The sequence below is a fragment of the Phoca vitulina genome, unplaced genomic scaffold, assembly GCF_004348235.1.
Source record: "Phoca vitulina isolate PV1807 unplaced genomic scaffold, GSC_HSeal_1.0 scaffold12, whole genome shotgun sequence".
NCBI classification, from domain to species: Eukaryota; Metazoa; Chordata; class Mammalia; order Carnivora; family Phocidae; genus Phoca; species Phoca vitulina.
The window spans coordinates 2,005,497-2,031,730 of record NW_022589715.1 but is presented as its reverse complement, the minus strand read 5'-3'; the positions used below and the strand labels follow the sequence as shown (position 1 = coordinate 2,031,730).

Here is a 26,234-nt window from a genome sequence, read left to right as displayed (position 1 = left end):
CTATGTCCTGGAGACTGGTAAGAAAGGCAGGTTAATGCACCTATTTCACATCCCCTTCCAGTTATAAAGCAAGCAGTTTGTCTCTGACTTCTGTGGCATCAGTGAGGAGCAGAAAGAAAGGAGTAGATATACCGATAACAGAAACTCTGTGCATCTATATGAACTTTAATATATGTTTTCTTATGGAAGATAGACACTGACAGCCAGTTTTAAAAGTAACATAACAGTCTGTGATAGTGCTGGGTTGTGTGAGAACTAGAAGGCTAGAAGAATAGGGTAGAAGGATCGAGAGGGTCACGGAGCTTTCTTTAGACCATTAGGCATTGGTCTCTGATTTGTCAGACTGAAAGGCTCAGTGGAAGAACAGGACAGGAAAAAAAAAGATGGATTCTTAGAAAAAGAATTTTCTTAAGAGGGAATAATTCATCTGTGAGACTTACTGTAATATGTGCCCATAGATCAGGACAGTACAGCCCACCCATCACCCAAACCCCCACTCAGTTGTTTAGCAAAGTTTTGATGTTGTATATGGGGCACTGTTCTAGGTTCTGGAAATACAAAACAACTTTTTAGGGGCTTCCAATTTAGTAAAATAAATTGGTTAGATGAGCACACCACAAATTTAGAGAGCCATTTAATGTCACTGCAAAGCACAGGTAGGAATTGAGAATAGCCCACAAAATAAAGACAAAGGTGCCTGGGACCTAAGCAGCCCTTAAGAATATGACTTTCATGAAGTAGAAAGAAAAAGGGAGCCAATTTGATTAGTTGCTGTGTAAAGGGTGTATTTATCTTGCTTAGTTCTAGTCACAGATAATCTGACATTTGCATTACTGAAGTCCATTTCCAAGTGGCTTTGAAGAGCCCTGAAATGTTCCTGGATCTTGGCCAGAGCCACTTTGGCTTTTCTATCTGCCCTTGTGTGAAAAGAAGGGTGCATGAACTATATATAGCACCTATGACAATTAATATCCTAGATTATCTACTTGCATCATTTTTTTCAAAGACAGAGTAGAGTACGACTTTCAAGTGCAGACACCCCAGGGTTGCGTTTAGGTCAGCCTCTGTGAAGGTTTCCTACTTGATGCCAAATAGGCCCTGAATTTGAAAACACAACATGAGTGAAATTGAAGCAGAGGCAGGCGTTCAGATAAAGAAGAGTTCTCAGCGTAACAATTATAATTGCTCCTATTTCTTATTTCAATAAGAAACAGAACCCCATGAATCCAAAAATATTTGCATCCTAACAGTTATTACCCTTCTCATGCCAATTCATAGATTGGTAAGATTTCCTATTCCTATTCCTATTCACCTCACTGGTTCCAAAAAGAGATAGAAATTCCACAGGGCTCCCAAAGCGGAAGGTGGATACTGCCAAAAGGATTATAGCTCCTCACTTACACTGGTGTCTATGATAAAATGTGCAAGGTTTAAAGAGATAACCTAAAGATATATTAAACTGGGAAATGTTACTGGGCTAACACTAACCTGTGTTCTTCTAGCCAGGATCTATTCCATCAAGTGGGGAAAAAAAACAACACAGAAATATCACAATACACTGTGTTGTTATGCTTGTTAATATTTGTGATATAATGAGATGTAAGAACTACCAAAGCTCCTCAATAGTTGAGAGTGGAGTACTTGCCAATAAAATTACCTTCTATGCTCCAACATTATTTTAGTGAGAATTATTTTTTTTCCACTCTCCAAATAATATGTTTTGCCAATATGCATTTAATTACAGTTCCCAATTCATCAGTGAGGAATTTCAAATACAATGCATTTTACAATAAGGCTATAAACAGACAGTATGATTCAGTCAAAGGAAAGAAGAGATATTTAAATTAGATTTTGCAATATAGTGGTATAGCCAATGCATATGTTTGTTTTTGTTTTTTATTTCTCAGAGGAAATTACACTTGAATCAGAACTGAGAGGTAGAAGGTTTTCTAGTCCATTGATTTTCAAGCATTTTTTTAATCTGCAAAAGCTTTTATCCAAAAGCAATTTTAAAAAGAAATCCAATAAAATAAAGCTGTTCTAGCTGATGTGCAATCTTCCATGAGCTGGCTCTATCACTGCTCTATTTCCCTTCTCACTCTACCCCTCAGACCTGTCTCAAATATTTATCTCACTAGCTCCTCTTCCCACTTCTGACTGGTAGACATTTCCCCAGGTGTGGAACTTGGTCCCTCTGTTCTTCTCCCTTTCAATTCAATTTCTCAAAAGAATGGACTCACTCCAATCCACCCCTAAATCTCTGGTACATTCTCTAGCCTCAGGACTTCAGAGATGTCTAGAAACCTTTTCACTACTGTATTGTGTCTGTTTCTAACTCTTCTATCCACAGACAGCATGATTGTGGGATGCTCAGAGTGGAATTTGAATTAAAGGAGAATTGGAAACAGGAGATTACTTATTTGGGAACTGTGTCAAGGAAAAGAAAAGAAACCAATTGTTTCCTAGAAGAGCAAAGGACGAGTTGAATTGATAACAGGCCCACTCTGTAAAATAAAATGCTAGTATCCCAGCATTACATAATTCTCTGTGTACAATGTACAAATACATTGACTATTCCTTGTTATTCTCCCCAAATGATAGGAACCAAATGGCATTTTGCCTGTCCATGACTTCCACTTGTAGCCAGACTCCACACAGTTGGAATAGCACTAAACATATGTAGACAAGGCATTTTTTAAAAGTTCAGGCCAAGTATGGCCCATGAATTTGTTATATGGAAAACATATCCATGTACCATAGGAGAGATGATCTCAGCACCACGTGTAGAAGGTGACAAAACTGGTCTTCCAGGTCCTTACGTATAGCTTGTTTTCATTCTTTGTGAAGCATGCCATATTCCAAATGACTGTTTTTGCTCCTTTCTGTATAATTTTCCTTCATCAATAGTAATAGAAACAATTCTCTAATTTATATGGTTTATAGTTAATAAGACTTTTTTTGAGTCTTCTGAATTGGTCTGGATTTTTCTTTTTTTTTTTTTTTGGACAGTTGACACACGTTACGTTAGTTTCAGGTATATAACTTAGTGATTTGACAAGTTTATATATTATGCTAGTGATTTGACAAGTTTACATTATTCTAAATGTAGCTATCCTGTTACATCACTATTACAATATTATTGACTAAATCCATTATGCTGTGTCTTTTATTCCCATGACTTACTCATTCCAACTGGAAGCGTCTATCTCCCTCTCCCCTTCACCCATTTTGCCCAACCCCCCACCCCACTCCCTTCTGGCAACTTTCAATTTATCCTCTGGTATTTATGAGTCTGATTCTGCTTTTTGTTTATTCACTTGTTTTTGTTTTTGTTTTTTAGATTCCACTTATGAGTGGAATCTTATGGTACTTGTCTTCATCAGTCTGACTTACTTCACTTAGCATTATACCCTCTAATTCCATTCATGTTATCTCAAATTATCCCATCATTTTTTTTGGTTTTGTTTTGTTTTGTTTTGTTTTCGCTTGATCTACCAACAAACTTGCTGAAAGTCAGGCCAAGTTATTTGTTAGATAAGGAAACCGAGAACCAGTTAATCAGTGAGTGATAAAAGTAAGTCTAAAAATTACATCTAGTGTCCCCTTACTTTGGTCTTCACAACTACATTCTGTTGTGTCATATGGAACACAGTTTTTAGGGAGATTCTATTTAAGAGAGAGAAAACATAAGCATGCTTGATAGACCCTAAATCATATAAAATATTAAAAATTAATGAAATAAGTACAAGTGAAAATTTGGCTTATATCCTGGACTGTTCCATGAGCCTTCAGCCTGAGGATCCTGCAACAAACATCAATGAAACTTGACCCTTTGACACCTGGCACGCTTTTGAAGCCACTGGAGGTCTACATGTCTCACAGTTTTTCTCTGTTGTTGTTCCCTGGATTACTGGCAATGACAACAGTTTTCAAGAAATAAAAATACAAGAAATACCACCAAGATTTGCACACAACTTGACAGCCCCCCTTGTACCTACAAGAATTTTTTCACATTCAATTGTCTTGATTAAAACAGGAATGTTAAAGATTGTGCATTTCAGATTACTAAATGTAGTTATTCTAAGCATACATAGATTTTTTTTTATAGGAGTTATTACCAGCAAGGACAAATGATTTTTACAAGAGATAACAACATCGGCACTATCAATACAAAGACAAAGAAAATTCATACAGTGGCAGATAGAAAAGGTTGTCTATTTTCAAAAGTGAAAGTGGGTATAAGAAACATTTTGTAGTTTATGCACTGTTCCTCATTCTATTACTTTTCTTTTAAACGTGGAATATAGAAAAATCCCTAGGAGACACAGAGTTGGGGTGGAGGCCAACCATAAATCATATTCCTCACTGTATAACTATAAGTTTCTAGATAAAACTCTGATAAAATGAATGTCAAGAGGAAAAGCAGTTCTAAATGAGAGGGACTACCTTGTAGTATAATGAATGTAGAATGTTTCATATTTAGTTTTATATTTATAGATAAATTGCAAATGCCGTATAAAGATTTTCATATACCCCCCCCACCCACTTTATCCTATTATTAACATCTTACATGAGGTGTTGGTTCATTTGTCACAATTAATGAAACCTGTTATCAAATACATTATTATTATTAACTAAAATCCATACTTTATTAAACTTTCCTTAGCTTTTATCTAACATCTTTTTTCACTCAAGTATTGTATAAAGTGACTCTTAATTGTTAATTGCTCGATATTTTTCTTATAATTAGACTGTGGGTTTGGGCTTTGGGGAGGAAGATCATAGAGGTAGTATCATTCTAATCACATTTGATCCAGGGTACATACTATCAACATGACTTCGATGCTAACCTTGTCTACCTGGCTGCACCAGAGCAAATCAGGTTTCTCCCCTGTAAAGCTACCCTTTCCTCCCATTCCACGTTTTTACTCTTCTGAAGGAAGTTGCTATGCACAGCCCACACTTAAGAAGTGAGGAGTTGTGTCCCACTTCCTTGAGATAGGAGTCTATATTATATAAATTAATTTGAAATTCTTTTGCATGGGAAGTTTGTCTATTCTCTCCCATGTATTAATGTATCCAACCATTTATGAAAGTATGGAGAAGGGACATTTATTTTATGCTTTGAGATATCCAATCTAACCCAATCCAATACTACTTTGTTTTGGTCCTCACACTGTTCCAGCTTTAGCCTTTGGGAGGTCTTCTAGTTGGTTCCTGTGTCCCTTCTATCCTTCTGGCATACCCTCATTCATGTACATGTGTGTATTTAGTTTTTTTTAAACCTTCTTACTTTCTGGCACTACAAGATGGTCCTGGCTCATCTTGCATATTTCCTACTCTGGTCATAGAATCAGCCATTTTTTAAAAGAAGGGGGAAAACAGATTTTAAGACAGACCTATATAGATTTAAATCCTGGCTCTACACATACTCATCTATGACCTTGGGCAAGTTATTTAGCATCTCTGACACTCCGTTTCCTTACTTGTAAAATGAGAACACTACTAACATCAAAGGGTTATTGTGTCTAAATAAGAAAACAAATATAAAAGTCAAGTTTTTAACACTTTAAATATTTAATAAATATTAATTCTATTCCATTCCTCCCTCTTTATCACCAGTTAGCACAACAATCTACTTCCCTGCTAGTCACCTCCCTGAATCACTGCCCATCTTCTACCACTTGAGGATGCTCCCAAAACCACTGGCCTGAAACACTCACTTACAATCTAGAGATGTCTTTGTGCACAAACTAACACTTAAACACAAACACTTAAACACAAACACACAGATGCACAGATGCATACACACATGTTGTGTTAATTCACCTAAGTGTAAGATATTTCTAAGCTAACATGTCTATCTGTAGTATGAGATATATTTCATATAAAATGCATCACAGCAGCAATTTTATAAAGCTGGTATTTCACATAGCTAATTTAGAGAAAAAGGAAAAAATATTTGACAAAATGAGTAGTTACCATACAAGCACATGCAAGTGGCTTTCTTTTTCTGGACAATCACTCATCATCATTTTAACATTTCAGTTTCCATGACAACAAAATGCAGTCAGTATTATCTCTAAATACACTCCCAGGTACTTTTCTTCTTCAATGCATCAAGGTTTTTCATTTTATACTAAAGAGATCAAGGCTATCTGGATAAATTCAATATAAAATCTATCAAAGATAACCCTTTATCATGAAAAAAATGAATATCAGATTCAGTAACATTATGAATATCATCTATTCTTTTCTCTTAATCACATTTGTCAAGGAATTCTAGGAAAATATACCAGAAATGGCCAAAGAAAATCTGTCTAAATTTCTAGCACAGATTATGCTCCAAAGAAAGAAGTATTTAGCTCAGAGAATCAGACCTCATCCTGTGTTGATATTAGTTTGTATTTTTATAGCACAGTGAGCCTTTTAGTCCCCGAGAGACATGAGGCACACAATGCCGGCCCCAGTGTAGTTCATGCATCTGCAGAGGCTTTTATGTAAGTGAACCTATTTCTGTTGAAGCTGAACTTCTAACTTCATGTTTTCCCTCTTGTAGTTTGGTTCCAACCGCTCTTTCTCTTTTTTCACTTTTTCTCCCTTTATTCTCTCCTACTACAGACAGTCCCCAACTTATGTTTTATTGACTTTATGATGGTGTAACAGCAATATGCATTCAGTAAAAGCTATACTTTGAATTATGCATTTTGATCTTTTCCCAGGCTAGTGATATACATAGCTCGCGCGTGATGCTGGACAGGGGCAGAGTGGTGCTGGCCAGGCAGCCACACGACCACAAGGGTCAACAACCTGTACACTTACAACCATTCTACTCTCATTCAGCTATTCTGTTTTTCACTTCCAATATAGTATTCAAAATTACATGAGATATTCAGTGCTTTGTTACAAAATAGACTTTGTGTTAGATGATTTTGCCCAACTATAGGCTAATGTATGTGTTCTGAGCACATTTAAGGTGGGCTAGGCTCAGCTGTGATGCTTGATAGGTTAGGTGTATTAAATGCATTTTGACTTAAGATATTTTTAATTTACAATGGGCTTATGGGATGTAACCTCTTCGTAAGTCAAGAAAGATCTGTGTTCTCCTATTTTCTCTGCTACCCTTTCCTCCACTTTCTCCTTTTCTCTCTTGACCTATCAACCCCCATGTTATGTGCTCGTAGTAACAGTACTGGTACTATAGTAAAGCAGGTCATGGATCAGGTGTTTAATAAATACCTTCTTGCCATCAAAATGCAACTTAGGAAAACCTCCAATCAAAATTTCTCAGATATTCAAATATAGACACCTTATAAAAAGAAAACTCTAAATTGTGACCTAGTATCCAACCCTTTTCTGCTGAGCTTTTAGCACTATTTAATATCAAGGGTTCATTACTGTGAGAAGCTGACTCTAAAATGTACTAGTCAATATCAAAAAAGCATGACTCTCAGCAATTGCAAGAGATAGACAATGATTGTTCTGTATCTATTTTAATTCAGATATGTCTTTAATGGGTATGCCAAAAAGGGTATACATAAAAATAAACCTGAATAATGAGATCTTTTTATTTATTTATTTGAGAAAGAGAGAGACAGAGGATGGAGGGAGGGCAGAGAGAGAGGGAGAGAGAGAATCTCCAGCAGATTCCCCACTGGGCACAGAGCCTGGCGTGGGGCTCCATCCCACAACCCTGAGATCATGATATAAGCTGAAATCAAGAGTCGGATGCTTGACCAACTAGGCCATGCTAGGCGCCTCCCTTAATGAGAACTTGTTAAAGATTCTGCATCTGTGAATTTGCCTGGGATCAACTCAATGCTAATCAACATAGTGATACCACATACTGCTATCATTTTTCTGGGTCTTATATATACCCAAACCCTATAATACCGAGTACAATATCAGGAGCCAAAGTACTCATGGTTGTATTCCATAGTTCACATATTTTTACTATTGTCAGCTTTATCTTTCCAGCAAGGTCTTCAGTTAGTAATTTATAGTTATATATCGCTTTCAGTATTCCTCAGAAAAATCTTTTATATGGATCAGGTCTTACATGCTTACCTTGCTTTCGTTTTTGTATTTTAGAACCTTTGCGGTGGAGATTTAATTATTACAGAAAATACAGGAAATTGCAGATAATGTACCAAACTTAAAAGTTTATGTAGTATAGTTAGGATATTATTTCAGCTGCATATAACACAGACCTAAAACAGTGATTTAAGCAAAACAGAAGTATTTTATACCCTCACATAGCAGATTGGTACAAAGGCTATGCTACATGTAGTCATTTAAGGCTCTGTTGTCTTGCCTTCCCGGGATGTCTGTCTTGCCCTATGGTTCAGGATGCAGTGTGACCATGTTCATGTTCCAAGCAACAGGATGCAACACGGTGTGAGAAAGGTATGCCCTCCCTTTTAGGACAGTAGTTAGAAATTCCACACTTCATTTCTGCTAACAACCTATTGTCTAAAATTTAGTTCTGGCTGGTCATGTGATAGCTAAAACAGATGATTCTATTTCTATGAGAAAGAAGTGGAGAATAGACAAGGGGAGACAACCGTCAATCTCTGTTAATTTCCATCTTCAGCAGAAAGTTCTTTGTGTGTATGTTCATTTCTAATTTCTCAAAATTCAAAGAGGATGTAGAAGAAACCAAGATAGCAGTATGGCTTAATGAGTCCTACTGCTCTGTAAGATGAAGGCTTGAGTTATGCTCTGCTGACACATCTCCTAGCTGATGCCTTCATCATTAACTGCTCAGGAATCATTGGTCTGCTATCTAATTACCTTGAGTACCCAGACAAAACATCATTTTGCTTCGTCCCCAAAGGCTGTCACTTTTTTTTTTTCCTACTCACTGCTACAGAGAGCAGCATTTTCTAGTTCTTTATGGCTCTCACAGAAGGGGGATATTTGTTTCCTCTCCTAGAGGCATTACCTGTAGTTAGTGACTTTCCATTAGGGCAGCTGATCTTGCTCTTCTGTCCAACTGTTGACTCATTCTCGAATTCTTCTGGTAATAACAGATTAAGCAGTATCCTCTTTGGCTGCTCATCTACATTTCCCTAGAAACACCATTCCCTATTATCTCTCTCCACAGATACTTCTTGTAGGTCTTCATCCCATTTTATTGATAAACAGGGTGTTATAATTCTTATCAGCATGACAGCTGACCTGTGTGGCTGATATCTAGCTATTCTAGAGTTTGCATCTCTGTGTTCTCCTAAAGAGTTCATATAGCTTATATATGATAGGTGCCATGTATATTATATACTCCTTTTTCCTTTCTGTGACTGATAGTAATTCAGCTTCTTTACCTATTGCTTTCTCTTAGATGATTTTATTTCATATTGGTGAGAGCATTGAAGTTCTACTTTCTTCTTTGACGATCTTTTAAATTTCAAATTTCACTCAGTGAAGAAACTCCATTGCAAAACTTTATCATCAACTCCACGTGCAAAGGTTTTCCTGTCACAGAGAGCTGAGAAATTTTTAAATTTGTAGTGTTAACAGAACTTTTATAGCTCTGCAATATAAGCAGGTAGTTCAATTTGTAAAGTTTAAATCCTATAAATGAATCAAATTGATTTAGTCTCAGGAGAAATGACTCATGAGTGTTCATGGCAGCATCACTTGAAATTGCCAAAAACTGGGGCGCCTGGGTGGCTCAGTCGTTAAGCATCTGCCTTCCGCTCAGATCATGGTCCCAGGGTCCTGGGATCGAGCCCTGCATCGGGCTCCCTGCTCTGCAGGAAGCCTGCTTCTCCCTCTCCCACTCCCCCTGCTTGTGTTCCCTCTCTTGCTGTGCCTCTCTCTCGGTCAAATAAATAAATAAAATCTTAAAAAAAAAAAAGAAATTGCCAAAACTGGAAATAATATAAACATCTATCAACAGATAAACAGAATGTTGTATACACAGAGAATTAAAACACTATTTGGCAGTGAAAAGTAATGAGCTACTGATACCATGGATGACTTGCAAAAACATTCTGCTGAGTGAAAGAAGCAAAAGAAAAACAGAGTAAATACTCAATAATTAAATCTATAGAAGATTCAAGTTAATCTGGAATTGACACAAAGCAGATCAGTGGTTACCTGGGGGCAGGGTTGGAAGGAAGAATCAAATGCAAAAGGACATGAAGGATCTCTTCGAGGCAATGGGGATATTCTGTTCCATCATGTGGTGATGGTTTTACTGGTGTCTACAATTGACAAGACTCACCAACTTGCACACACCAAATGAATAAATTTATTGCATATAAATTACTCAATAAAACTGGTAAGGAAAATAATTTCTTGAGAGAGTGGGAGAAAGAAAAATCACATATAAAGATAATCTAGTTTCATATTAGAATTATCTTCAACATTAAATTCTCATATTCATTAGTACTTCTTTAAAATGATCATGAAAGAATAACTTAGCTCTTTATTCTAGAATTCCCATTCATATGCTTCTCTCTCCGGGCGCCTGAGTGGCTCAGTCAGTTAAGCCTCTGCCTTTGGCTCAGGTCACGATCCCAGTGTCCTGGGATCAAGCCCCACATCGCACTGGGCTCCCTGCTGAGCAGGGAGCCTGCTTTTCCCTTTCTTCCCTGCTCATGCTCTCTCTCACTATCTCTCTCTCTGTCTCTCTCTCTCTCAAATAAATAATAAAATCTTTTTAAAATTTTTTAAAAAATGCTTTTCTCTCTTTGACATTACACACACACACACACACACACATTTTAAATTTCATATGCAAAGGGCACTTCTGTTATCCCTTTTACAGTACTAACTCGGGTTCTAAAACCACGATAATAAGTCAAGTGATAAGCCAAATGAAAATATGTGAAGATGATGAAGAATACAGACTTTTGTTCCTCTGTATTTCCTATTCATGAATGATAATATGCAGTCTCAATCTCTGGCTTCTGTGGTGCTTATGATGCTAATCATGCTTTCATCATCATTATTATTTAAATTCAAGTTCATTAACATATAGGGTAGTATTGGTTTCAGGAGTAGAATTTAGTGACTCATCACTTACATATAACACCCACTGCTCATCATAACAAGTGCCCTCCTTAATGCCCATCATCCAGTTACCCCTACCCCCCACAAACCTCCCCTCCAGCAACCCTCAGTTTGTTTCCTAGAGTTAAGAGTCTCTTATATTTGCCTCCCTCTGTTTTTATCTTATTTTTCCTTTCCTTCCCCTATGTTCATCTGTTAATTTTCTTAAATTCCACATATGAGTGAGATCATATGATATTTGTCTTTCTCTGACTGACCTATTTCGCTTTGATGCTAACCAGCTAACCATGCTTTCAGAGGGAGTAAGCCTGGTGTACGGCCAATAACCACCTCTCTCCAATGGCTAGGGATTGAAATTTCATTGCAGCATTTGTCCTACCAACGATTCATATACAGTACTGCAGGTAAGTTAACATTTTGAGTAGTAGCTTCTATTTCTTAGAAAATACAAAAATGTGTCACATGAAGAAATCAGAGGTTCCTGTCAGGGCCTAAAAAAGAATGTGGGTCACTAGACCAGCAGAGCTCCAGGACAGATTCAGATTGTTTGCTGGGTGTTTCTCAAAGGGCAGACATTGCAACTGGAAAAAAATTTGCAAGCCTGGTAGAAGAAGGAATGTTCCACAAGGGCAGAGTCACTTACTGTGAGCTCGAACCTTCCTATAGGTGACATGTATATATTTCTTGTTGTAATAAATGTTCTCCTGATTAGAAGGATTACACATCTTCTCCTTAAAAGATGGGTTGCTTGAATTGTCAGCTTGCTGTTACAAACCCATCAAGGAAAAAAAAAAACTCTGTGTTCTTTCTGCCTGAAGTTCTTCATGCCAGGGTTCATCTAGATACCTGGATGGCTCGCTCCCTCAGCTCATTTGTACCCTTGTTAAAAGGTGACATTCTCAGCAAAATATTTCTGACCACTTATTTAAAATTGAACCCTATGAATATTCACCCCCCCAACCACACACACACACACACATATCCTGTGCCCCTTCTGTTTTATATTATGGCCATGACTTCTTCATGATAAATTGTATTTTATTCATTTATTTTCTGTCTTCCGTCTTCCCCTCACCAACCTCCACAAGATGTTTTTTTCTAATTTGTTCACTACTTTATTCTAAGGTCCAGAAGAGTTCCTAGAACACAGTGGGCACTAATTAAATATGGATGAATAAGTGAAGGAATGAATGAAAGGCAATGATACAGAGAGAAAAGGATAGGTCCAATACATACATAAGAACTCAATTCATTAACAGACTGGTAGGATTAAGCACAGAATTTTTATTTTCCTTACATTTTGATAGGAAATCCTCCATAAGCCTCCATGAACAGAGTATCTAGAATTCCATACTCTAGTATTTTCCAAACTATTCCAATTATTTTTTCATGAGATCTTGATATGTGTTTGTTATTAAAGGGCATGTGTGAATAATAACATTTTAGAAATATACATCACATTTATTTCTTAGAGAAGCAGACAGCACATTTTATTAAGAGCTCTGAGAAATTCTGCAATAAAACCAAATTTAAAAAAAATCAACAAACTAGTTTTAATTTTTAACTCTTTCTCAAATTTATTTAGCAATAATGTCTCCCTTCCCTTTGAAACATATTAATATCTCATTGAACAGTACTATTCAGTGAAGCACAATTTAGGAATTTTGGCATATTCGAACTATTCTTCATTTTGAGGGAAAAGAAAAACTTTATCAGTCATTTAGGGACTTGGAAAGTATAATACCAATACACCAGTCCTGAAAAGAATTGCTTAAGAATTAAATCAAACCAAACAAGAAGTGAATCATAATAATGAATCAAAGAGAGAAGGGCAAATATTTTATAGAAACGATGTGAACTATGGATTTATACTTAAGGCTTAGCAATGAAATTATATCCACTTAAGGCTAAGTCCATGTAGTTGCTGATTAATTCTTTGAAGTTTAGTGCAGTTTGAGAAAGGATTTTGAAATAGAATATATAATACAAAAATAAAATTGATGATACATAAGTGAGGGAGAAGAGTATATAGGTGAGAATTAGAAACTAATGAAAGTTACACTTATAAATAGATTCTTCATTAAATCTTGGAACAATTAACCCTTTATTTGGTGTGGAGAAATGCCCACCATATACACAAAAAAATTAATTATGGGCTAAAATTTAACACCAAAAATAAAATCATGACAAGATGAATAAGGAGAAGAATATTTCGGTAATTCTGGGCTAAAGACTTTCTAAGTAGAATGCCATGGTCAGAAGACTAATTTTTAAAAAGTCAGTTATGTCTCCCTTGGACTTAAATACTGTATGTGGAAAATGTCACAAATTTTTAAGGAGAAGCGATAATCTTTACAATATATTTGCAACCTATGGGACAAAGTGTTATATCTTTTACTTAGGATTTTTACAATTTAATAAGAATGAAGACAAGCACCCTCTAATCCATGGCTTATTCATAAAAGAAAGATACACAAATAAAGCATTAAACTTTTGAAAAGAGGCTTAAATTATTTTAATTAAGCATCTATCAATTTGTCAAAATTAACAAGATCAGTAATTCTTAGACTCAGCAAGTGGCTGGGGAAATAGGAACTCAAATATACCATTGGTAGGAGTCTTTCCTTCCCAATAACTATCAGAATTGAAACAATCCTTTACCTTGACAACTCTACTTCTAGAGGTTTATCCAAAGGAAGGAACTGGAAATATGCAAAACAATATGTCTATCTTCAATGGAGCTTTTTTTTTTTTTAATTGAGAATTAACTATTTAACAAATAAAATGTGGGAGGATTTGTAGCATAATCTTAAAAATATGGGCTTTGGAATCAGGACTCCGCTATTCTGAATACTAAGATCTTGGGCAATGTCTTAACTTCTTTAAGTCTTAGTTTTTCGTGTAACACACATGCACACACATCCACACATACACCCCAATATACTGATTCAATGGAGTATTACATAGCCCTTCAAACAAATGGCATAAATCATGCCCTGACGTGAAAAATGTTCATGATAAACTGTTAAGTTACAAAGATCCTGGTCCTGTGTACACAACAGATAGATCATATTTATATCACATGCCCAACTATATATATCATATCATGAAAAATACATATTAAATTATTAGCAACAATTATCTTGGGGGGTGGGGAGGTGGTAGGTCAGGGAAATGGACCTGGTATTTCCAGGTATTACTTTTATAAATCAGCACTGGAAACAAAAATACCTCCAAAAAATATCAAAGCCAAACAAGCCTATTCGGTGTACCTTTACAGCACTCTGAAGCTTTCCCCATGAAGGAATGACACTTTATCTATGCTTTCTCCATTTCAGATTTTTTTAAAAGTCCACCCTTGTACTCATTCAGGCATACCTGAGATTCATAGATCCCACCCTTTAATCCTTTTTATTTTAAAAAACTTCTAATAATTTATTTTTGAAACCTAAGAACTGAATTCTCCATCAGTTAATTAATCTTATTACAGGACTACAATTAGCTTTAATGATGAACTAAGGGGTGCCATTTAAAAATCATTTTTCAAAACTCTTTTGAATTTGAAAGTGAAGTAAGACACTGAGGTGAGACACAAAGAGCAAGGGAATCTCAAAGTTAGAGGTTAATCCTAGGATTATGTACTTTAATAGTTATGTATGTAATTTCATCATTTGAAGGAAACCACTTAAATGCTATTTCCATGTTTGCTTCAATAATCTCTCACTGCAGCCATTCACTGAAATTTAATTACAGCCTGGATGGTGATTCTCCCGCCTGGAACACTAGTGTAGATGCATCCAACGTTCATTTTAAACTGGTATGCAACTCCAAGCGTATCTGGAGTAATGATATAGGTGGAGAAAAAAATGCTGGATCACACAAAGGCAGACACCTGGTGATTTCATTACTTTAAAAAGAGTAGCTCGATGAAAACATCTTCCAGGGATCATTTTCTAGCTTAAAAGTGAGTTCACCACCCATATAATGACACAAATTTATTCTGGAGCTAGACCAATATTTCTGGAGTTCACAGAATCAGAAACCCAGTATCTTCAGAACACCTTTTTTTGTTGTTGTTGAGAAAAATCTTGTAATGCAGTGAAACTTCTCATATTGACTAATTTAGAATAGATCATAATTCAAAGCAAATGCTATATTGGAAATGTACCATTGAAATATATTTTGAATTTAAAAAAAAATTGCTGTTTCATGTCTGAAGAGGTGATCTATTGTACTTTACTAGACAAAATAAATAATCTGAAGCCACTCAAGTAAGATAACATTTTTAGAACTCCTATGGTTCACTTTAATAAGATTTTATTAAAGTTGCCCCTAAGCTTTCTCACTTTAATTCAATTTATATGTTTTAAATATATCCTTCAGGAGTGATACAAACATTTCATCAAAATACTCTATATATTAACCCTCAGCAGAGAGTTGAAGTATATACCCAATCCTCTCACCATATACACCAACAGCTCTCCAGTGTAAACCACCAGCATCTCACATACTGACTTCTGCAAGTCTTTAAACACTTCCTTCCCCTTTTGAGTTACTTCCTATGGTCCATTCTCCTAACAGCAGCCAAAGAGATTCTATTAAATCTCTTCATGGCACTCCCCTGCACAAAATCTTCCAATAACCCTCCTCCTTCCTCACCACCCTCACAGAATAAATCCAAAGACCACAGATGACTGTTTGGTCTGGCCCAGCTAGCATTTTCTACTTCTCTTGCACTGCTTTGGAGACACTGCCCTGACTTGTGGTCCTCAAACATACCTTTATAGTCTTTCCTATGTGGAAAGATCTGCCCATCTACTGCTCTACTACTTAACTCTCTTCCTAATTTAGATCTTGGCTTCAGTATTGCTTCAAGAGAAAGATCTTTTCTGAGACTCACTACCATTCTTACCTTATCATTATGTCTCATAGTATATTGCATATTTGTTTTAGGTTCGATTGGGTTCACAAGTCTTCCTGAATCTCTAGCTTGATATATTTTATCATTTAAAAAAAATAACTGTTATCCACTTAAATATCCCTTCTGTTCCATTCTCTCATTTCTTTCCTTCTAGAAACTTAATTACACTAAATTAAGATTTGTCACTGTATCCTTTTGGTCTCCAACCTTTTCTTCTGTAATTTTCATTTGTGTCTCTGTTTTTCATTCTGGATGTGTTTTTCTTTCCTATGTAATAGTTCACTAATTATACCTTCAGTTGTCCTTAGCCTACTTTTAAACATATCCATTGAAATCTTAATTTTAATATTTTTTCAGTTCTAAAATATCCCCTTTTTCCTTTTTCAATTCTGCCCTCTCCTTTTTTAAAAATAATTTCCAGTGATCTACTAAAATTCTCTATCTTGTTCTTTCTCTCCTTGAATATATAAGCATAGTTATTTTAAAATCTTGCTCATAACTACAATATCTCAATCCCCTAAAAGTCTGTTTCTATTTTCTGTTGTTTCTCCTGATTCTCATTCATGTTGTCTCACAGCATTATGTATCCCAAAAACTGGATACGAAAAACTGCTTTTAGAAATAATCTGAAGTTCACAGGTGGAGTTAGGTTACTAGCCAGCTGATCTTGAGATGTAGAGATGAGCCTGGATCATCCAGGTGAGCCCAATATAATCACAAAGGTCTATATAAATGGAAAAACGAGGCCAAAGAGAAACAACCAGAGAAATGAATGCATGAAAATGATTCAGCCAGATGTTGCCAGCTTTGAAGATAAAGGAATGTGGTCATGAAATAAGGAATGTAGGCAGCCTCTAGAAGCTGGAAAAGGCAAGGAAATGGATTCTTTCCTAGAGTGTCTAGAAAGATTGTAATCCTTGCTGTTTCATGTCTGAAGAGGTGATCTATTGTACTTTACTAGACAAAATAAATAATCTGAAGCCACTCAAGTAAGATAACATTTTTAGAACTCCTATGGTTCACTTTAATAAGATTTTATTAAAGTTGCCCCTAAGCTTTCTCACTTTAATTCAATTTATATGTTTTAAATATATCCTTCAGGAGTGATACAAACATTTCATCAAAATACTCTATATATTAACCCTCAGCAGAGAGTTGAAGTATATACCCAATCCTTGGTATATGAGACCAGTGTTGAACTTCTGCCCACAGAACTGTAAAATAATAAATCTGTGTTGTTTAAGATACAAATTCTTAAAGTTGTATAAGAATAAATTTGTGCTGTTGTGTTTCAGCAGCCATAGGAAACTAGTACAACATGTTAAATTCATAATAATATAACAAAATCCTTGAAAGTCATAAAAATAAAATAAAATAATCTGAGGCCTAGAATAATGGTGTATTTCTCCAAACAGAATTTCTATTTGCTTTGGCCAGATTCCTGGGAATACCAGCAATCTGGGATAACTGTAATTCCCATTGTAGTGTTAGGTGATTTGGTGATAGGTTTCATTCCCTGTGAGGGCTATTCTATTTCTAATTAATCCGTATTCCTAAGAAGCAGAACTTCAGTGTCCCAGATGAAGCGGTGGAGAGTTTATCAGATCCTTTCCTACTTTTGAGAGGCTTGAGACTTCCAACTCTTGTTCTCTGAGCCACACAAAACTGTCACACATTGTGTAGCTTCTTGATAACTTATTTTGGAATTGGAACATGCCCCTAGGGGAAATGTGTCCATAGAGTCCAGGCTCACTGCCATTTGAGATTTGTTTATTCTCTCTGATTTTGGTACAGGACTTCTTTACTATCAGCTTTTTGACCCTTCAAGCCAAAGGTTTGTTTGTTAATATATTTGTTCAACTTACCTATTTGTACTAGGTATTCAAAATTACTCCGTCTGCCAATGAAAATACAAGGTGCTGTTTGTAAATGAGGAGGTGAATATAGAAGCAGATGCCAGAGTTCCAGAACAATGAGATGGGGTGATACCAAGGATCCAATGTAGTGAACATCTCAGTTGGTACCAGTTTTACCTGATCATTAGTAAAGACCAGTCCCTCAATATTTCCCAAACAATACCTTGATACCTATAAATCCTCAAGGGAAAAGAAATTGGGGAAGAATATTTTCATTAACTGAGAAAAGCCGCTATTGCCTAATTTTACCTAACTTGACTGTTATTGGGATGGAATCACTATAGAAATTAAATATATTTAAAGAGCAAATAAAAACCATCTAGGGTACTATGAGATGTACCTAGGCCCTCATCTGTGCCTATGTAAAGCCATAAATACCTAACCTCAGGTATGACCTCGGAATTAACCTATGGTATTCAGAAAATGTTTAATTCCTGTCTGGATGATTTTCTATCAGGTTTAACAGAGTAGAAAATTAGAAGCACATTTTACAAGTCTTTAATAAAGTTAGCAATAATTACAAATCCTAGTTATTGAATCTATATGTCAAGAATTGTGCTAAGCTTTTTTAGATACATTAGAGAGACAGCATAGACCACCCACCTGCGTTCAAACCCTAGGTCTGCCTATTACCAGCTGTGTGACCTTGTTAAAGTTACTAACATTTGGATACCTCCATTTCTTTTCCTGTAAAATTGGGAAAACAATAACCCCTACCTCAAAAGTAAACAACTAAATGGGTTCATTTATGTGAAGTTTTTAAAATGGAGTTTTTAAAGTTTTTAATACATTTAAAATGTATTAAAAGTTCAATAAATGTTAGCCACTGTTATCCTAAATGTTAAATAACTGCAAGATTGGTGTTATTATTCCCATTTTTCAAGAAAGTGGATTCAGTGATGGTGAGCAACTTTTCAAAAGTCACAAAATAAGTGACAGAGCCTACAAATGAACCTAAGTTTATCAGCTTCCAAAATGGGTAGTATATTCACTTCATGACAATGGCCCTGTTTTATCTCAGCATATAACTTAATTTCCTATTTGATTGAGACCAAGACCATACCATAGAACATACCAAGTTCCTCCCCTCCACACTCAAATCTACCTCTATATATAATTTTATTTTTCCCCTTGTCTTTTTATTGCCTTGACTAAATTATATGTTTTTTTTTTTCTACTTCTCTTCTCCATTGGACTCCCTCTATCCATAAATATACTTGTCTTCTCCATTCTAAAACAATTAAATAAATAAACAATTAAACAAACATAAAGATAAACTCTTTCACACCTTCATGAAACTTTTGTGTTCTCTTTTTATATCCGGCCTTCTCAAAAATTCTTATTCACTGCCCAACAGCATCCATCCACTAGTAAATCCTTTATAATTTAGCTTCCATTCCTACTATTCGGTGGGAAATGCTCTCTTAAGACTGCATTTCCAAATCAGCTATTATTGCTCCATCATCTACTTTTGACCTTCCTGCAAAATTTCACAGTTAACATTCCCTTCCTGACCATTCTATTGGTTTGGCGGGCTCTATACCACCCAGGATTCCTACCTATGTCAGTTATTATTTTTCACTGCTTAACTTTTTTGAAAAAAAATTTAAGTAGGCTCCACATCCAGCATGGAGCTCAATGCAGGGTTCAAACTCAAGATGCTGAGATCAAGACCTGAGCTGAGATCAAGGGTCAGACACTCAACCAACTGAGCCACCCAGGCACCCCATTTTTTTGAAATTTTTTAATATTCCCTCATGCTCTAAATGATGGAGTTTCTCCCAACTCTATTAACTGATCTTTCTTTCTCTATGAATTTGTGGCCACATCCACTTCATAACATTGACTATAAATTATATAGATGTTTCTAAAACCTTACTTTGGACCTGTACTTCTACCCAAATCCAGGCACATTTTCAACTGCTTAGAGAATCCTTCAATTATGTGTTGCTGCAATCCTCAACCTCAACATAAATCTTTAGTCTACAAAATTTCATTAATGAGTAGAATCTAATCTTTCTTTTTCCAAAAACATTCATTCTCACTTGCTTAAACTTCTCTTTTCACACTGTTACTCTGCTGGAACTGAGACACATCCCGCCGGGACTGGTGATAATCCATGTGAGAATGCTTTAAAGACCACAAGGATATTTCATTGTTCTTTATGTTTTTAAATTTGCCAGTGTTTAAGACATATTTTCTCTTCCTGTTCTGATACCAGCACAGAAGAAAAATAGTTGTTATATTATTCTATATTATGATTTTCCATGACTTATCTGTTATCATGTAACCCTCTATTTTCTTTTCTATTCCAACAAGTGGTGTACTGTCAAGTACTTAACAATAAGCTCTCCTGAGGTGGGAGATCTCATGTTTATTATATGGTGGGTAAACTTAGAGTGCTGGAAATATATGTGAAAAAGACAGACAACAGTTTATATTCTTGTTGGGGGACACAGACAACAATCAAACAACACAACAACAACAACAAAAATAGTTTCTCATAATAAAATTGGCTAAGTAGGAAATGAGTGAAGTTGTGAAATTAGAGACTAAGAGTGGTTCATATCTAACAGAATGGCTCTTTTATCTATTCTCTCAGTTTTAAAGGTCTTATTTAACAAAAACCCAATGCTGTAACTGACTTTGTACAGTTATGGAAAATAACTCATTTTTACTTCTGCTGTGAAGTTTGATGTCATTTTCAGAACCTTCAGCACCAAACGACCAAAATACGAAATGGCAGAATTTAGTGGCATATGCAAAGTAAACAGGTATATTCCTCCTCCCCCTACCCCTTGTGCAGTGCCAAAGGGCACGGATGTTGTCAGAGGCATCCAATCATTAACCTTTAATATTGAAAGGAAATGAAAGGTGGTCAGGTAGGGAGAAAGCAATTTCTTTTATGGTTTGAGGGTAACTTAGGAACTTTTGCGTTTCTAAAAAATTATTTCTAAAAATCTTTGCAAAAAATATTTATTATGCCATTGACAAAACTTGAATTAATAATAGAACTGTAATTTATTATTGAGCAACGTTCAGCAATTATGTTGAGACAACTGCCAGTTAGCTTCCACATGCTATCATCTCAAAGAATTGATTATGTTCTGTAGTTCTTGATCTAATAACTATATACAAATAGTGAAATAATTACTTATCTAAACAATAAGCATTCATAAATGTATTGTAAATCATAATCATGTGTTATGGTTGTATTCTATATTTCACAGATACTTTCCATCATGACTTAAAGAGGGATGTGAAAATATTTCTTACTTCAATAGCTACATTTTGTACAGCTTTCCTTAGACTTCAACACCTAATTCAGGCAACTGGCTTGGGAATGTAAGTGCATGTGTTATTATTTTCATTACCACAGTATTCATTTATAAGGCATCTCTCTTCCTCAAGGATCTCAAGGTGATTTACAAACATTAATTGCCAAATACCTATAGTGTTCCTCTGAGATACATAAACCTGAAGTTGGACTAATTAAAAATTTTAATCAAATTCCCCTCTTACACACACATACACAACTTACTTATTTATTTACAGAATAACCCCTTCTAGGCTGTGGAAGTATAATTGTTCAGAAGTGAGTGACAGGGAACAATGGCAGCAAGTTGATTAGGCCAGCATGGCAGCAAGATTCATGAGAATCTGGCCCTTCTCTTTAAAGTGATTTGTCTATGTGGGAAACCAAAAATGAAAGGCTATAAAGATAAGTCCATGAAAATTTCATTTTTACCAAGATAAATTAGAGAGAAAGAGAGAGAGAGGAAGATGGTATAAGGCTAAGTCAATGAAAAGTTAGATTATACCAACAAAATTCTATCTCTACACTTGCACTTCTGGGATGGAAGGGAAATTCCATTTCAGTCATTATTGAATTTCCTTCTCCATTCCAGGATTCAAAGACCCATGTGATATTCAAAGAACGGATTTCTAATATTCAACCTCTCTGAGTGACCCCTGACATCCTCACTGATATTGGCTCCTTGTGACTAGTGACTCTCTGCTTCTGCCCCACATGCCTAGGACAGTGTTTCCTTGATCACACTATGAAGCCAGCACCTCCAAAGTCTGGCCACCTCCCTCGGGTATGCTGTAGAGAATAGCAACAAAGCCAAAAATTGATTTTTTTTTAATGATAAATTTGAAGACCTTCCAATGACATTTGATCAAGATAAAAGAGAGTAAACCCAATAACCAATATGAAGAACATAAAAGAAACATCACTATAAATTAGACATTAAAGAGTATAATATAAACAAATCTGTTGATAAATAAAATTCTAGATGAAATAAAACAACTCGATTGTTGATGTGTAGAAAACACAATTCATAAAACTGAAAAAGAAAAATCTATATATTCCTTTAACTATTAAAGATAATCTCAATAATTTCAGGTACATGAGTTAAGTGAAGCACCTGGCGCTGTCAGATACTAAGTAAGTCACTCTTTCTCCTGGCCTTATTTTTTCCCTTCTGTAAATAAGGGGGTTGGACTGTTATTATCATTCCACAAAGAAAACTCTAGACAAAAAAAGGTTTCACCAGCAAATTCTACCAAATACATAAGGAAGAAATAACACTAATATTACCTACACTCTTCCAGAGAATAGAAAAAGTGAGTCACTCTTCAACTCTTTATGAGGCCATCATAACCTTGATACCAAACTACAAAAAGAACAGTACAAGAAAAGCAAAACATAAGCCAAGCTCACTCACGAATATAGATGCAAAAAATTCTAAAAATATTAGCAAAACTATTTCAGTAATACATGCAATATATCATGATGAAGTAGCATTTACTTCAGAAATGCATGTTGATTTAACATTAGAAAAGCCTTGTCCTGTGCCCTTTAAACAGAGTAAAGAAGAAAAGTCATATGATCACCCCCATAAATGTAGAAGAAAGTATAATGAAATTTAATATTGATCCATGATTTAAAAAGAAAAAATCCTAGCAAACTAGGAATGGAAGGAACATTTCTTCAACTTCTATACGATATTTACAAAAGACCTGCAGCAAAAAGCTTATTTAATGAATAGCCATACTTTCTCTTTTGCGATTAAGAACAAAGTAAGGATGTCTACTTTTACCACTTGAATTCAGTACTTGTAAAAGCTAGACACCAATCACACACACACACCAAAAGTGATAACAGTTGTTCCCTTCAGGAAGACAGAAAGATATCAAGTAAAAAAAAGATAAGTTTGGTCATGTTTATTCAAAACTATGTCTATATTAATGTACCAGCAGTAAGAATAGCTTGATATCGATCAACACACTAAAATGGGTTTAGAAGAAAATAGCACAGCAACCCAGGAAATGTGAATTTCAGGTGAAAGGAATGGAGACGAGGAAAGGGTGCCACAAAAGTCTTACCTGACTGACAGAATTCTATGTGGTGTGTATGTATGGCTGGCCCTTCCACCAATGGGCTGTTTTCATGAATTTTTCATGAAAGCCTGATGGGAAGCCCACTGTGAGAGAGGTCTTCTTAAGTGATGTCACAACTAATTACCTCCCTTGGTAACCCAAAAAAGACAAAACATGCAACCCAGCTTCACCAACCCTGATGCGTCTCCCTCCCAAATTATAGCCTTCTCTCTCCGGAGCCATGAGAAAGTTATCTCTGTAAGCCTCAGTTTTCTTGTCTATAAAATGGAAATAATTCGTTCCCAATGAAGAGGGTTGTTATGAGGGCAACAGTTGACATATGTGAAGCATTTAGAACATTTCTTGGCATAAAGTAAGTGCTCAGTAGGTATTAGCTATTATAATTTTGATCATTAATACCCACCACAAGGTGGACTTACCCTTTGGTCCCGAAACAACAATTATATAAAAATATAATCATTATACTGAATTACTTGTTCTTGTGTAGCAGGATGAGCAGAGTATCAGTTGACCAATCCACACTGAACTAAGTCAAGCAGAGGCTGGTCCTTTCTTACAGTCTTGGGTGCCCACAGATGAACATCAAGCCTGAGAGCCCTTCCTGCTGATTTCCCATCTCCTGCCCTCCTATTTCGAGTGAAGAGCTGTTCAAACAAAAGTTCTCCACCCGCCTCTGTTTCTCTGTCACGTTCTCACTTGCACAGACATATGCATCTACACAGGAATTGCAAGGCAAAATTTACAGACACAAGCTGTTTGTATCAAGAAAAGGAACTCTCCCCCACACACTCCAAAAACAGTCTTAGAGCCACAGTTCTGCATCAGCCTTCCATCAGATTTACTTTACCCATTTTCATTCAGAATCTCAGGCTACAAAAGCTGCATTTAAAAAAATAGTTTTTCTTAAGGAAAATTGAGAGGTACCTATGCATTATAAAATGGGTTCTTAAAGAATACATTCAGGTGGGTTTTTCCCCCCCAAAACAAAGGGACAGCCTGCTCCAAAAGTGAATCCAAGTGTCAACCGCTTATAAAGCAGAAAATGCTTCCAGCTTACAAACGATAATTAAAAAACAAACATACACATTAGCACTGTTTCAGACAGGACTGTAAAATTAGAAAGCTCAACAATATTCTTCAGGACTGGGCGCCTGGGTGGCTCAGTTGGTTAAGCGACTGCCTTCGGCTCAGGTCATGATCCTGGAGTCCCGGGATCGAGTCCCGCATCGGGCTCCCTGCTCGGCAGGGAGTCTGCTTCTCCCTCTGATCCTCCCCCATCTCACGCTCTCTCTCTCTGTCTCATTCTCTCTCTCAAATAAATAAATAAAATCTTTAAAAAAAAAAAAAAAATATTCTTCAGGACTGTTGTATGATTCCATGTTTCAAATATTTCCAAAGCAGTAAAACATGAAAAATAAACATTAGATCTTGGATTTTTGTCTTAATTTGAGCTTTGGTTCTTGAGATTCTTACTACTTGTAAATCTCTAAGGATACAGACAGGAGTGGTTACCTGAGAAGCCCAGTGTGACAGCGGCTGCAAGCAGGATCTGGAAGCAAGTCATTTCTGCTCCACAGATGGCCAGGGTGCTGGTGGCGGTGACATCCTGCACTGTCCTGAGGCTTTGGGGAAGAAGGAACAGCTAGAGATGAACTCTTAGATGAAACCAGCATCCCACAGGAAATGCCCAGGTTTGGTGCAAATAGAGAAAAGTGGTGGATTTACATTAGTAGTTTTCTCCAAGTGAATTAAGTTATTCACTGAGTGGGCAGTGGTTGCTCACTAACCACTTCAGTAAATTCTAGAGAAACTGAGGCAGAATGGTCCTATTGGCTCCTTGGCCCTACCATACTTTGCAGGGAACATAAATTAAGCTAGAATAGGATTAGGTGGGTCCAATGAGAATGCAGTGGTCATGTGCATATGCCTTTCTCATTGTTGTTCCCTACGTGTTTTTAAGGTGAATTTGTTAACCCCAGGAAGAATAGGAAATAAAGTTCATTCTCTCATAAATGGGAAAAAAAAAATTTGTAAAAACAAAAAAAAGATTCTCTTTAACTTCCTTGCTTATACATTCTAGACTGACTCCCAAGGTATATTTACTTCCAAACTGTGTTCTCTACCCACCCCCCATCTTTTTGTATCTTACTATCACAGCATTCTGTATAGATAATTCATAGAACTATAAATACTTTTCCAGGTGCAAGACTTTTTACAAAAGTAATGATTCTAATGCCACTGAAGTTACTGATAAAAATACTCGTATGAATATAAATCATATAAATGCTATGAAAACTTACAAATACCATATCTATATAATCTCTCTCATGCAACACATGATAGCTGATATGTATCTTGAAGGCTATATTTGGTTCAGGTTGGAGACAAAATCCAATCAGTAGAAAAGTGTCCTGGAGGTATTGCCAAGCCTCATTGGGCAACAGTAGCAATGTGTGACAGCATTTAATGAAATATCATATCTTTTCAATTAAAATTTTATATACTGGAGATTTACCTAAATTACACCAAATAATTTTCAAATCTAGAGCTTAGTGAGGCAACAGAGAATGAACCGTGTGCTATTTTGGAGCATTCATGTGAACACTTCATCATTATATTTCATCATTTAAAAAAACACTTTTCCCAAAAAATAATAAATATTGAAAGAAATGAGCATCCTATAATACAGCATCTATTTTTATTTTAAATGATTTATCCATTTCTGAAGAGCCAAAAGAAAATTAAACTTCATCAAAAGTCCTATTCACAGGCTTTCCAAACCAGAATTAATAGCCTGTCATTTTACGTATGCAGTTCTTTCAGTTCTGTGATTATGGAACAGTGGTTTTCTGATTTGTTTCTCCCAGTGTAGGCAGCTGATTGTACACTGTGCTCGGCTGATATCTGTCTGGAAGGAAAGTTACCACCAGGGCATTGCGGGAGGTTTTGGTCTAGAATCCTTGCCTGTTATG

General features: G+C 35.9%; 1 long non-coding RNA gene across 1 annotated transcript in view; it reads right to left on the bottom strand.

Annotated features, from left to right (window-relative positions):
• The window catches only part of LOC116636002, a 233,031-nt gene extending 209,079 nt beyond the window's left edge, over window positions 1–23,952 (bottom strand). Inside the window, exon 1 of the long non-coding RNA XR_004300269.1 lies at window positions 23,682–23,952. This is a non-coding gene — a long non-coding RNA (uncharacterized LOC116636002). The remainder of the gene's footprint in view (window positions 1–23,681) is intronic.
• Between the last annotated feature and the right edge of the window lie 2,282 nt (window positions 23,953–26,234).